Source organism: Harpia harpyja, chromosome W, assembly GCF_026419915.1.
Source record: "Harpia harpyja isolate bHarHar1 chromosome W, bHarHar1 primary haplotype, whole genome shotgun sequence".
In the NCBI taxonomy this organism is placed as follows: domain Eukaryota; kingdom Metazoa; phylum Chordata; class Aves; order Accipitriformes; family Accipitridae; genus Harpia; species Harpia harpyja.
In genome coordinates, this window is record NC_068968.1 from 9,315,014 (window position 1) to 9,327,673 (window position 12,660).

Consider the following 12,660-nt stretch of genomic DNA (forward strand, 5'->3'; position numbering starts at 1 on the left):
CACACAGCCACTTGCTCACTTCCCCCCACCAGCAGGACAGGGGAGAGAACAGAAGAGCAAAAGCAAGAAAACTCATGCTTTGAGATAAAGATAATATAATAAGCTAAGGAAAGAGGAAGAAGAAAGAAAAAATGAAAAAAAAAAAAGACAATGCAAAGGCAGTCACTCACCACCTCCTACAAGTAGACCGATGCTCAGACAGTCCCTGAGCAATGGCTACTTACCCAAAATCCCCCTCCCCTCTGATTTTATTGCTGCTGCATGATGTTATATGGCATGGAATATCCCTTTGGTCAGTTCAGGTCAGCTGTTCTGGTTGTGTCCCTGTCATGGTTTAACGAAACCAGGGCAGTCCCCTCCCAATTTCTTGCACATCCCAACCTATGCGTTGTGGGGCAGAGTGAGAAATGGAGAAGGCCTTGACGCTGTGTAAGCACTATTCAGCAATAGCTAAAACATTGGTGTGTTATCAACACTGTTTTTTGGTCACAAATCCAAAACAGCACTGCGCTGCCATAGCTCTCTTCCTCCTGAATAAGCTCTGCTACGCATGGTGGGCTCCAAGCTGTCTGTGGATGACACTGTGCGTATTGTGATTGTCAGAGGCAGCTTTGGAGGGATTGCAGGTGCCAGCCAACTGAAGTCCTGGGCAATCCCCTTTATGCTGGTGGTTAGCACCATACAGGCTGCTATGAAGAAAATTAACTCCATCCCATCCAGACCCAGTACAGCAAATAATTGATTTTTTTGGTATTTTTGCCACCACATGGTATCAGGACTGCTTGAATTTGGGGCTGTTTTTACTTTTCTGTGGTAAGCTTGTCCTTTCATAGAGGATGTTATATGGGTGTTTCTTGAAGTTCCTTTTTCTTCTAATTCTGGCAGGCTTTCCTTTTTTTTTCTTTATAAAAAATGAATGGTTCTTTTTCCTTTGAGTTGTTTTGAATTAATACATGTAGGTAGTGTTAGGTGAGCTTAGTAGGTTAAGATTTCTATGTGGTGGCTGGATTTTAAGGAGTTTTGGATGCTAACGTTCAGATTATTTTTCTGTCTTTTCAGGTCTCTGGATGGCAGACTGAAAAGAAATGCAGTTTTAAGAGGTATGTCTCATGTAGCCCAAAATATTCCTGACTGGCATATATGCTAATGATAAAGCCACTCCTTTGAGGAGGGGTCTCTTTGCTTGTCCTCTGTTTCTGTGAGTCTACTCTAATAAGTTTTCTTTGCTGGAATCTCTGAAAGCTGCTTCTTCAAACCTGTTTTGTTAGTGGCATAACTTTACTGAAGAGGTCTGTAATATACTGCTAACCCTTCTGGTTGATAATTTTAACAAGACATTACCTTAGTAGAGAAAGTATAGCATGAATGAGGATACTTGACTGACACATGCCTACCCCCCTTCCACCCTCTCCTGTTGTGGATTTTCTTTAAATTGGGAGTGTACTCCAAATACTTTTGTAGTTTCCTCTACTCCATCCCTTGGTTGAATACTTGGGCTATCAGGCACCGATACTGTTCCTAGCCTCAGTGTGGTATAACATAACATTATTTAGAACCAAAAAGAAGAAATACTAGTCTCTGTTCAAACAGTCATTTTGGCATATTGGCTGGATATTTGGATTTGATTGTTTTTTGTTTTGGTTTTCATGTTCCATCTATTCAGAGGTCTGCCTCTTTTACTTCTCTCCAGTGTTGATATGTTGTGGCTGAATAATTCAGTGCTTTACAGCTGCTAGCAAAAGCACTCTCCTAGAAATTAAATTTGCTAGTTCTTCCCTTACCAATTTCAGGATTCATTCAAGAAATTGTAGGGAATCTCTTCCCTTTCTTACAATTTGGAACAGATTTTAGAAAAATAGCCTTTTTCTCATTCTCACAGAAAGCTAGGTCTCATTCAATCTTTTTAGTACTCTCATTTTTCTAATTTTTCAAAATAAAACTTTTCCTTCTCTTCAGGATTGAGTCAGGTCTCTGAAACTTTAGAAGGTCTCCTATTTCTTCAAGTAGTCACAATGTGGATTTTTTGGTTCTGTTTAAAGAATGTTTCCTAGTGAAAAGTACTTCTTTTTTGGGTTAAAAACAGCTCTTCAGCTCATCACAGAACTGCTTGTTTCACTGGCTTCTAAGCTCTGTTTGCAAGAGTCCTAACGAGTGATCTAACCTGCAAAGGGCTGATTTCTCACATTTCATGTTTCCTGCTTTCTTACACTTTCTTACATATTGTCTCTGCTGCTCCTTCCTCCTCAGGGAGAGGACTTCTCACACTCGTCCCCTGCTCCACCGTGGGGTCCCTCCCACAGGAGACAGTCCTTCACAAACTTCTCCAACATGAGTCCTTTCTGCGGGCTGCAGTCCTTCACGAACTTCCCTGGCGTGGGTCCTTTCTGCGGGCTGCAGTTCCTCACGAACTTCCCTGGCGTGGGTCCTTTCCATGGGCTTCAGTTCTTCCCGAACTTCCATGGTGTGGGTCCTTTCTGCAGGCTGATCTTCAGTCACAAACTGCTCCAGCGCTGGCTTTCCCATGGAGTCATGGCCATCTTTGGGAGCCTCCGCTCCACTGTTCACCTCCATGGGCTGCAGGGGGACAACCTCCCGTCTCACCACGGGCTGCAGGGGCATCAACTTCCTCAGGCACCCCTCCTCCCCCTCCTTCTTCACTGACCTTGGTATCTGCATAGGTGTTCCTCTCACATTCCAATCCCCCTACTCACTGCAGGTTCCCCTTCTTAAATATGTTATCCCAGAGGCACTACCACCGTCACTGATTGGGTCAGCCTGGGCCAGAGGCGGGTCCGACTTGGAGCTGGGGGAGCTTCTAGCAGCTTCTCACAGGAGCCACCCCTGCGGCCCCCTCCCCCGCTACCAAAAAAAAAACCCGCCACACAAACCCATAACAACAAGTTATGCTAAGATTTTTCTGTAACTCTCCACCAATCACTACAAAACAATATTTTGGATAGAGGTTTGGTGGCAGCTGAAGGTTTGCTGTGTTCAACTGTGGAAAATAGACATTCAAAAGCTGAGGGTAAAATTGCAAATGTTCAAGTCCTGGTCCCTCCTCCTTGGCTGTTTGCTTTTATTTAAGAACATAAATATCTATGAGATTTCTGCCTGTGAACTCGACTGCAATCATATGAAAGATTCAGAAGTTCTTGGGCATGCATCTTCTATGCACTGACTATTCACATAAGCATTGTTACTCAAGGAAGCCAAGCTAAAAACATCTTTAGTTAATATATAGGTGTGTATTTCCCATATTAACTCCAGTGTACTCTAGTGAGTTTATAAATCAGTCTCTAATCCAGAAGGCTGAATTTGGAGATGTGGGGGGTTTTTTAAATTAAGAGTAAGAATTTGATGCAAGAAGACTTTAGTCTAGGTGATGCTTTGCAAAGGTAAACTTATACTCTCTTCTTGTAACTTAAAGCTACAGCTACTTTCACCGCTAATCTTTTTCTGCTAGTTGTAAAAGCAACAAGGTTTAAATGCTGTGATCATGCTATCTTAATTAAGTAGAGTTGATTTCTATGTAATTATGGCCAGATATTGTTTTCCTCAAGTACTCAGTGCAGCTTGAAAACAGTCCAAAGGATAAGAAATTTGTCTGTCATATCACTTGAATAGACCAATGCATGAGGTATTATTTGATTCCCTGCTTAATAGGGGTGAACACTGTGATTTCATCTGTTTTGCAATTTTAAATAGACTGAGCTTTACATGGGCACTTCCTATTTATTTGGAACAAAATGCATTTAAACTTGAATGCAGGTAAGAATCTGGGCACTAGGTTAATGGATTATAGAGTCAGGAGGGATGGGATAATTTGTTCCAAATCCATCTCTTGTTTAACAATGGCCATAGGACTTCCCTCAGTTACAGTTATTGTTTGAACTATTGGAAGGCATAATAAGTTGTGTTTGAATGTTACAAGCCACCTTACAACTTATGTATACTGGAAATATGTATTTACTATTCAGAGGTATTTCTTTTTCCTTTTTAAATTCAAAATTAGATTGGATTACTTGCTCTGGAAAAAGTTTTCAAATTCACTTTTGGCTTCCTTTTGGACAAGGTGCTTGCTGATTAAGAGGTAGGAAGATGGGATTTTTACAGAGCCTGTTGCCTGCATTCCAAAATGGGGGTGGGGGGTGTATTACCTTCTATCTCATACCTTTTTTGGAAAGATAATATTGTAGAAGGAATTAAGAGGAAAGCTTGGATTTGCCTAGAGAATAGGGTTAGTTAAAGCAAGATGGCTAATCTCAGTCTTCCTAATCTAAGCTTTTTTTGGACCTTGTATTAGCTTGCTATATAGTGCTGGTCCTTATCTGCCACATATCAGGTTAATTACCTGTGCAGAAAATGTCAGTAGTCTGAGCAAAAGAATGTTACTTCAAGTGGAATTGTCCAGAAAAATTTAGCTGCTGGTAAACATGCTTTTCACAATATCATTTAGGTTGGATGGGACCTCATGAAATCATCTAGTCCTCAAGCAGGGTCAACTAGAGAAGGTTGCCCAGGACTGTGTCCAGTTTGGTTTTGAATATCTCCAAGGATGGAGACTCCATAAACTCTCTGGGCAACTTGTGCCAGTGTTTGACTACTGTGGTGGGTTGACCCTGGCTGGATGCCAGGTACCCACCAAAGCCATTCTATCACTCCCCCTCCTCAGCTGGACAGGGGAGAGAAAGTATAACAAAGGGCTCGTGGGTCGAGACAAGGACAGGAGAGATCACTCACCAATTACCGTCACGGGCAAAACAGACTCAACTTGGGGAAAATTAACTCAATTTATTACCAATCAACTAGAGTAGGGTAATGAGAAATAAAACCAAATCTCAAAACAACTTCCCTCCACCTCTCCCTTCTTCCCAGGCACAGCTTCACTCCCGGATTCTCTACCTACCCCCTCCAGTGGCGCAGGGGGATGGGGAATGGGGTTTACGGTCAGTTCATCACACGTTATCTCTGCTGCTTCATCCTCCTCGGGGGCAGGACTCATCACATTCTTCCCCTGCTCCAGCGTGGGGTCCCTCCCAAGGGAGACAGTCCTCCACAAATTTCTCCAATGTGGGTCCTTCCCACGGGCTACAGTTCTTCACAAACTGCTCCAGCATGGGTCCCTTCCACAGGGTGCAGTTGTTCAGGAGCACACTGCTCCAGCGTGGGTCCCCCACGGGGTCACAAGTCCTGCCAGAAAACCTGCTCCGTGGGCTCCTCACTCCACAGATCCGCAGGTCCTGCCAGGAACCTGCTCCAGTGCGGGCTTCCCATGGGGTCACAGCCTCCTTTTGGCACCCACCTGCTCTCACGTGGGGTCCTCCATGGGCTGCAGGTGGATATCTGCTCCACCGTTGTAGCAGGGAACCATCTGGAGACGTGAGCCGAGTAACAACCGGACACCGATACGGTTAAAGTTGTTCTCCCTTTATTGCCCAAATAGCGTGCTTATATACCTTGTCAAGCTAAACATCAGCTGTCCACGCGCCAAAAGCTAAAATATAATTGGTTATACTATCTCTGTCCACGCGCATAAACATAGGACACAATTGGTTATACTAACTAAAACATGCGAAACTTGTCTCAGCCTAATTGGTTAAGATAAACTGCCGAATTGAGGTTCTTCGTGCCAAGTTCCCTTTATCTTGGAATGTGCACCTGTGTTCTTCTAATTGGCATCTTTCTTTTTTTGTCTTCTTGTTTATTCTGTTCAAGGCCTTCTAAAGGCATCTGGAATACTTTTGCGACCGTTAGCTACATATGTGTCCGCAACAATTCCCCCTTTTTTGTTTTTTCATCAATTGTTTCCATCAATAAGTTCTTAAACTTCGTTGATGCCAGTGGAACCCCCTATTAAACCTGTGAAAAAGGGATTGCTTGGTGCTGCTGTACGGAGGCATAAGCAATCTTGTCCGGTCACGTCAGCCAGGGTCATCCAGATGTTTTCTTTGGCTTGCGGCAGTATCCGTGACTACATCCAACTGAGGACTGTGAGGAAGATGGACCATCCATACATTGTTGTGCCGTCTTGCGCCGCAAACTCAGCCCAGCAATCAGTAGGTGCCAGCTTTATGTGGGCATCCCCACGTAGGCAACGATGGCCTTGCCATACACCAGCCTGATGCTCTTCGGAAAATCCCGGTATTTATACATTTGCAGAGGAACGGATTTCAGCACACGTGGCCAGCGGGTGCCAAAATCCGCCTCGGTTGCAACATGGGGAGCCTATGACGCATACGCTTGCTGGCCAGGCGCGCTGCACGAGTCATAGCCACCCTGTCTACTGGTTCATGGGCTTTGTGATGCGGTTGCAATGCACAAAGAATCTTGACCCTTCACGTTGATCAAGGTAACCTACAAGATCTATGAACACAATTAATTAAACACAGTAAAAGCAACATTATACCTAATAAAATACACAAGAATAAAAGAAACCCCGATTTTTAACAAAGATACAAACCAACTCCTAAATCCCCATCCCGCAGCTAAATGCTCTAAGCCGAAATGACAGCTTTCTTAATTGCGTTAAAGCTCTTGCAGCTCCTTCTTGCCTCTGCAGTTCTGTTATCTTGTTTATTAATTGCTCCACTGTCCAAGTTCCTCATGTCCATTGTTTTTCTGGTGGTTCAAAGTCCGTTCATACTGCAGCTGTCACGTACTCTGGCCCACTCATGCTAACTGCGGCCTACTTATGCTAACTCCAAATAATCAGGCTCAAAGAAATGTCCCCCATTTTCCATGAAATCTCCCACAATTCCCCCTTTTTGTTTTTTGGACAAGCCAGGCCTGACTTACTATCTTTTCTAAACCCTTTTTTATGCATGACACACATATACATGCTGCTAAAACAAATATCAATCCATAAACAATCAAACGAACTCCTTCCTTAAATAAGTTTCCCAGCCATCCACCAAGGCCCAAGCTGGCTAGCCACTCGTCAAATGGAGATGTTGACACTGTAATATGAGACATGCGTTGCTTCATCAGCGACAGTGCCTTGTGAATGGATTCAGAATGATCAGTCAAGTTCATACAACACATTCCTTCAAAATCTTCACAGCCATGTCCTTGGGCTAATAACAAAAAATCAATGGCAGCTCTATTTTGTAAAACAGCATGGCGCAAGCTACTCTGATCAGCTAATAATTGCGTGATTACATCAGCAGTTGTGTTAAACTGCTTTTGCGTCCAACAAGCAAGCTTATTTAAATTGTTCAAAGCGTTCCCTGCTGCACCACCCGGGAGGAGGAGAGACAACACTACCCTTGCAGGTGTTCCCAAAAGTTCCACATTATCATTGCACTCGGGAGTCAACTGCGTTATTGCTCGCTTGCTCCGAGGGTGGTTTCTTGTAAGGTTCCTCCAAGTCCTAATGGTAGGTGCAAATAAGGTGAGCTTACCTAAATAGCACGGTCCTCCTATTACATTTTTTGGCAGGCCTTGCCAAGCTCGGTCGCCACAAATTAAAAACACTCCAGGGGGTAAGGCTTTAGCAGTATTGTTTACCCATATAGATTGCTTACTGTCTCTTGTCTCTGCTCCTAAGGCGCCAAGGCCTTGTTTTTGACTTTCGGTGCGGCTGGTACCACAAAAATCTCCTGCATTCATATAGCCATATATCGTAGAGCGGCTTGTTACATTGGTCCACTGAGACCAACTCTGAGGTTTATACATGTTTGTGCCAGCAAATAACAAACTTCCAAATACAAAACAAGTTTGTGTTACGTTTTTGGTAGAGTTGTCAATGGGCATTGATCCCAGCAGATCTAGCTCTTGCGGGTCCCAGGGCAACGAGACGTTTGCCATATTAATTAATTGCGCAGCACACTGTGCTACTGACTTACTTTTGCTACAGTTTCCAGTGTTATGACTCTTAAAATCCTCTGCATTAAATTGGGGTATTCCAATTAAACAAGTGCGAAATGGATCTGCAGCTGATGCCATTGCCAAACAAAAAGAGTGCTGTCCCGTCTCATTTGCCCATGTGACCCACATGTTTACCTGAGGGTTAATGCGATGTATGGCTATGACGCTCGTCACCCACTGTAGGAACAGACTTGTTATACACAAATGGTACCCTTTTGGGCTCAAACGATTGCCAATCTTTTGATTAGTGCTCATCTTAATATTACAAGGTATATTTCTCTCAAACTTCACACACACTGTCTAAAAGGCCAGCAGGGCCGCTAACTTGCTGAGGCACAGATGTCTTCTTCGTTCTTGTCGGCTTCTCTCGGTTGTCGTGCAGCTCGGGTAAATCGCGCTGGTACCCACAATGGTCCTTCACCTGTTGTATGATGTATGACCACAGGCAGCTCCTCCCTGCCTTCCGTTAAGCACAGATAATTCAAAGTAAAAAGAGCCTTGTGTAGTCGCTGTACAGGGTCTAATTCCTCTGTAGCCTTTTGCTTGGCAAGATAGTCCTTTAGTACTCTGTGTGTTCTTTCAATAATAGCTTGACCAGTTGGAGAATGCGGGAGTCCAGTGCTGTGTTTTACCCCCCAAGTAGCCAAAAATCGAGAAACGCTCTGACTTGTGTAAGCTGGGCCATTGTCTGTCTTAATATGTTCTGGGACCCCCATAACAGCAAAACAAGCTGTGAGATGCTTCTTTACATGAAGAGCTCGCTCTCCAGGTAAAGCAGTGGCCCAAATGAATTTTGAAAATGTATCAACTGTAACATGCACATATTTCAGACGCCCAAATTCTGTTACATGGGTAACGTCCATCTGCCACAGTTCAAGGGCTCACAAGCCTTTTGGATTGACTCCCAAACCGAGGCCTGGGCCATGACGGCTGCACTGGGGGCATGCTCGAACAATTCCTTGGGCCTCCACATGTGTAAGTCTAAATTGTTTTCGCAACGCACGGGCATTCTGATGAAAGTTTGCATGACTATTCCATGCCTGTTCAAACTGATTCAAGGGAGGCACGTGTGTGATCCAACTGACTGCAGCATCTGCTCTGGCGTTTCCTTCCCCTAGGCCAACGTCCCACATATGACTTCTAATGTGGATGACACAATACTGATGTTGCCTTGTGTTAATGCCGCGCAGCAATTCTTGAAACAAACTTCCTAGCCGAGGGTTGGCAGTACGCTTCAGTAGGGCGTCCTCTATGCGGCGCACTACTCCGATGACATACAACGAATCAGACACCACATTCAAAGGTTCATCAATCCATTTTAAGACGGTCCAACAGACCGCCTTGAGCTCTAAGGTCTGCAGGCTATCTTGCCCGTCTCCTTGCAGCACGTGCGTCTGCCATTTCCCATCCTCCTGCCACACACAAGCTGCTTTCCGTGATTTTTTCCCTGCCTTCAATATATCATTCATATAGTGATAGATCAGAAATTGAGCAAATCTTTCTCTGATTGGTTTCAAAGCCCAAGCAACAAAATGTTGACACATGGTAGGAGAGTTTTTCATTCCCTGTGGTAAAACTGTCCATTGATACCGTCGTGCAGGCTCTGCCTTATTTATTGATGGTACTGTAAAAGCAATCTTCTCTTGATCTTCAGGATGTAACGGTATAGTAAAAAAAAAACAATCTTTCAGATCAATAATCAAAATGTTCCAATGTACTGGAATCATTACCGGGGAGGGCAATCCAGGTTGTAAGGCTCCCATATCATGCACTACTGCACTGATCGCATGCAGATCGTGCAACAAACGCCATTTCCCATTTTTCTTTGGGATGGTAAAAATTGGGCTATTCCATGGGCTAGTAGAGGGAACTATATGTCCTGCCTCTAGCTGCTCTTGTACTAACTCTTGAATCTTGGACAGCTTTCCTGCATTGAGCGGCCATTGATCAACCCATACCGGTGTTTCAGTTTTCCATCTCAGTTTTAGGATTGGCAGTCCTTCAATGGCCGCGATTAAAAACCCTGAGTTGTCAGCCTCTCACCCAGTTGACTCAAGATGTCTCGCCCAATCAATGCGATGGGAACGTTCAAAACGTATGGTCGTGTTTTCACCTCAGAGCCGTCAGAAAAACAGAAATTTAAATGCTCTTTGCTCGCACTAGTGGATTGCATCCCACCAATTCCATAAATCTCTTCAGTGGTGTGTATTAGCTGCCATTCATTAGGCCATTTACTTCTGGGAATTACGGTAACATCTGCTCGCGTATCAATGATCATTTTTAAAACAATGGTTTTGTTTTTTGGTCCCATAATTCTCACTGTCTCCTCTGGTTTTGACTTTTGAATATTTAAGGCCAATAGCACTGCAGGTGAACCAGAGGATCCAAATCTTGCATCTCCTCGCAAAAGTTTGCCAGATTTTGGTACTCGGGATTCAAACGGAACTAACTGCGCTATGCGTGCACCTTTCGCAATATTCACGGGTGGCGTTATTGTTTGGACCATTGTCCTGGTTTCAGCTGGGATAGAGTTAACTGTCTTCCTAGTAGCTGGTACAGTGCTATGTTTTGAGTTCAGAGCGAAGAATGTTGATAACACTGATGTTTTCAGTTGTTGCTCAGTAGTGTTTAGACTAATGTCAAGGATTTTTCAGCTTCTCATGCCCAGCCAGTGAGAAAGCTGGAGGGGCACAAGAAGTTGGCACAGGACACAGCCAGGGCACCTGACCCAAACTGGCCAACGGTGTATTCCATACCATGTGACGTCCCATCCAGTATAGGAACGGGGAAGTGGGGGGGCAGGGATTCGCCGCTCGGGGTCTGGCTGGGTGTCGGTCGGCGGGTGGTGAGCAATTGCACTGCGCATCATTTGTACATTCCAATCCTTTCATTATTGCTGTTGTCATTTTATTGGTGTTATCATTATCATTATTAGTTTCTTCTTTTCTGTTCTATTAAACCGTTCTTATCTCAACCCACGGGTTCTGCTTCTTTTCCCGATTTTCTCCCCCATCCCACTGGGTGAGGGGGAGTGAGTGAGCGGCTGCGTGGTGTTTAGTTGCTGGCTGGGGTTAAACCACGACAGTCCTTTTTGGTGCCCAACGTGGGGCACGAAGGGTTGAGATAACGACAAACCTGACCAGAGCTTGTTAAAACAAATTTGTTATAAGCATTCATTATATCGGTCTAATAGTCGCTGGTCATTATGTTGATTTATGTGTTCTTAGAGTTGTTGCTCTCGTTTTTAAAGTTCTGTTATGTATCACCTCGCTTGCTGTATGTAGTCCCTCTTCTGCTGCTTATCATCTGTGGGAGGTGGATTAAGGTTTTCGCTTTGATGTATTGTATAACACTGGTTTATGGTATGATAAAGTCGTCGGCTGTGGGATTAATCCGGTACTTGCACCCAGCATTGTCACCTTTATACTGTGGAAGCCATCTGTGGGAAACTATTAATAATTATACCATTTACCTTTCCTCCTTGGAAAACCAGTCTATGGGTGGGATACCTTTCTTCCCCTCTCCTTTCTCCTTCAGTCCAGTTACAATGGTGTTTGAGAATTTTGAAAAATTTGAATACTCTTGGGATGTTGGGACCAGCACGGTCCTAGCCCTACTGCTAGGAATTAGCATGCTTCTGAATGTGGTTCAGCTCTCGTTTAAGGTTAAACAACTATTTAAGAAAATCACCCAGAGATCTGCCCCAAGGCTGGATAATTATGAGTGGCAGGGTGTGTGGGGTAGTATGGGCAAGTACCTAGAAAAGTGGGCACCTCCAGTGTTTTGGAAATTCACCCCTGAACAAGTGCAGAATCCAGAAGAACTAGTAAAATATTTGGAAAAGGTATGCTGTCACCCCGGCAGCTCCAGAGAGATACAAATTACTGCAACGTGCTGGGGCCTGGCCCATGCCTATCGAGCCCTGTTCGACACCACTCAGTACCCTCAAGGGGAAGAGAAGGTCTCTGGACCTAACAACAAAACGATGAGCACTGCGGTCACTCAAACCTCGGCAACGGGCACTGCGACCCCTCCAGTCCCGGTGACGAGCACTGCGGCTACCCAAACCTCAGCGACAGGCACTGCAGCCCCTCCAGCCTCGGCAATGAGCACGGCAGCTACCCAAACCTCGGCAACGGGCACTGAGGTCCCTCCAGCCCCAGCAACGAGCACAGCAGCTACCCAAACCTTGGCAACAGACACTGCGGTTATCCAAGACCCGGCGAGCGGTACTGCAACTGAACCAGCGGACCAACCTGCACCAGTATCAGTTGCCCCCATACAGAAAAAGAAATATACAAAAAAATCAGTTCGCTTAGCGAAGGATGAAGGCGAACCAGGGTCATCACGGGAACAGGAGGAAGAGGCAGAACCAGAGGTAATCACCCGGTCCCTATCCTTGAGTGAGCTGCGGGATATGCGAAAAGATTTTGGCCGCCGTATAGGTGAGCATATTATCACCTGGCTCCTCCGATGCTGGGACAATGGGGCTAATAGCTTGGAATTAGAAGGTAGGGAAGCCAAGCAGCTGGGATCGCTTGCCAGGGAAGGTGGCATTGACAAGGCAATTGGAAGAGGGACACAAGCCATCAGCCTCTGGAGGCGACTCCTGTCAAGTGTGAAGGAAAGGTACCCCTTTAAGGAAGTTGTTATATGTCAATCAAGCAAGTGGACAACCATGGAAAAAGGTATCCAATATCTGAGGGAATTAGCTGTGCTAGAGACAATTCATCATGATCCGGACAACCCACAATTACCCAAAGATCCAGACGAAGTCCAATGCACACGACCCAT

At 44.9% G+C, this 12,660-nt stretch overlaps 1 protein-coding gene across 1 annotated transcript in view; it reads left to right on the forward strand.

Annotated features, from left to right (window-relative positions):
• The first annotated feature begins 1,056 nt into the window (after positions 1–1,056).
• Positions 1,057–12,660, forward strand: part of LOC128136085 (polycomb group RING finger protein 3-like) — a 94,661-nt gene continuing 83,057 nt past the window's right edge. Inside the window, exon 1 of the mRNA XM_052775191.1 lies at positions 1,057–1,100. The gene's annotated coding sequence lies outside the window, so the exon portion shown is untranslated. The remainder of the gene's footprint in view (positions 1,101–12,660) is intronic.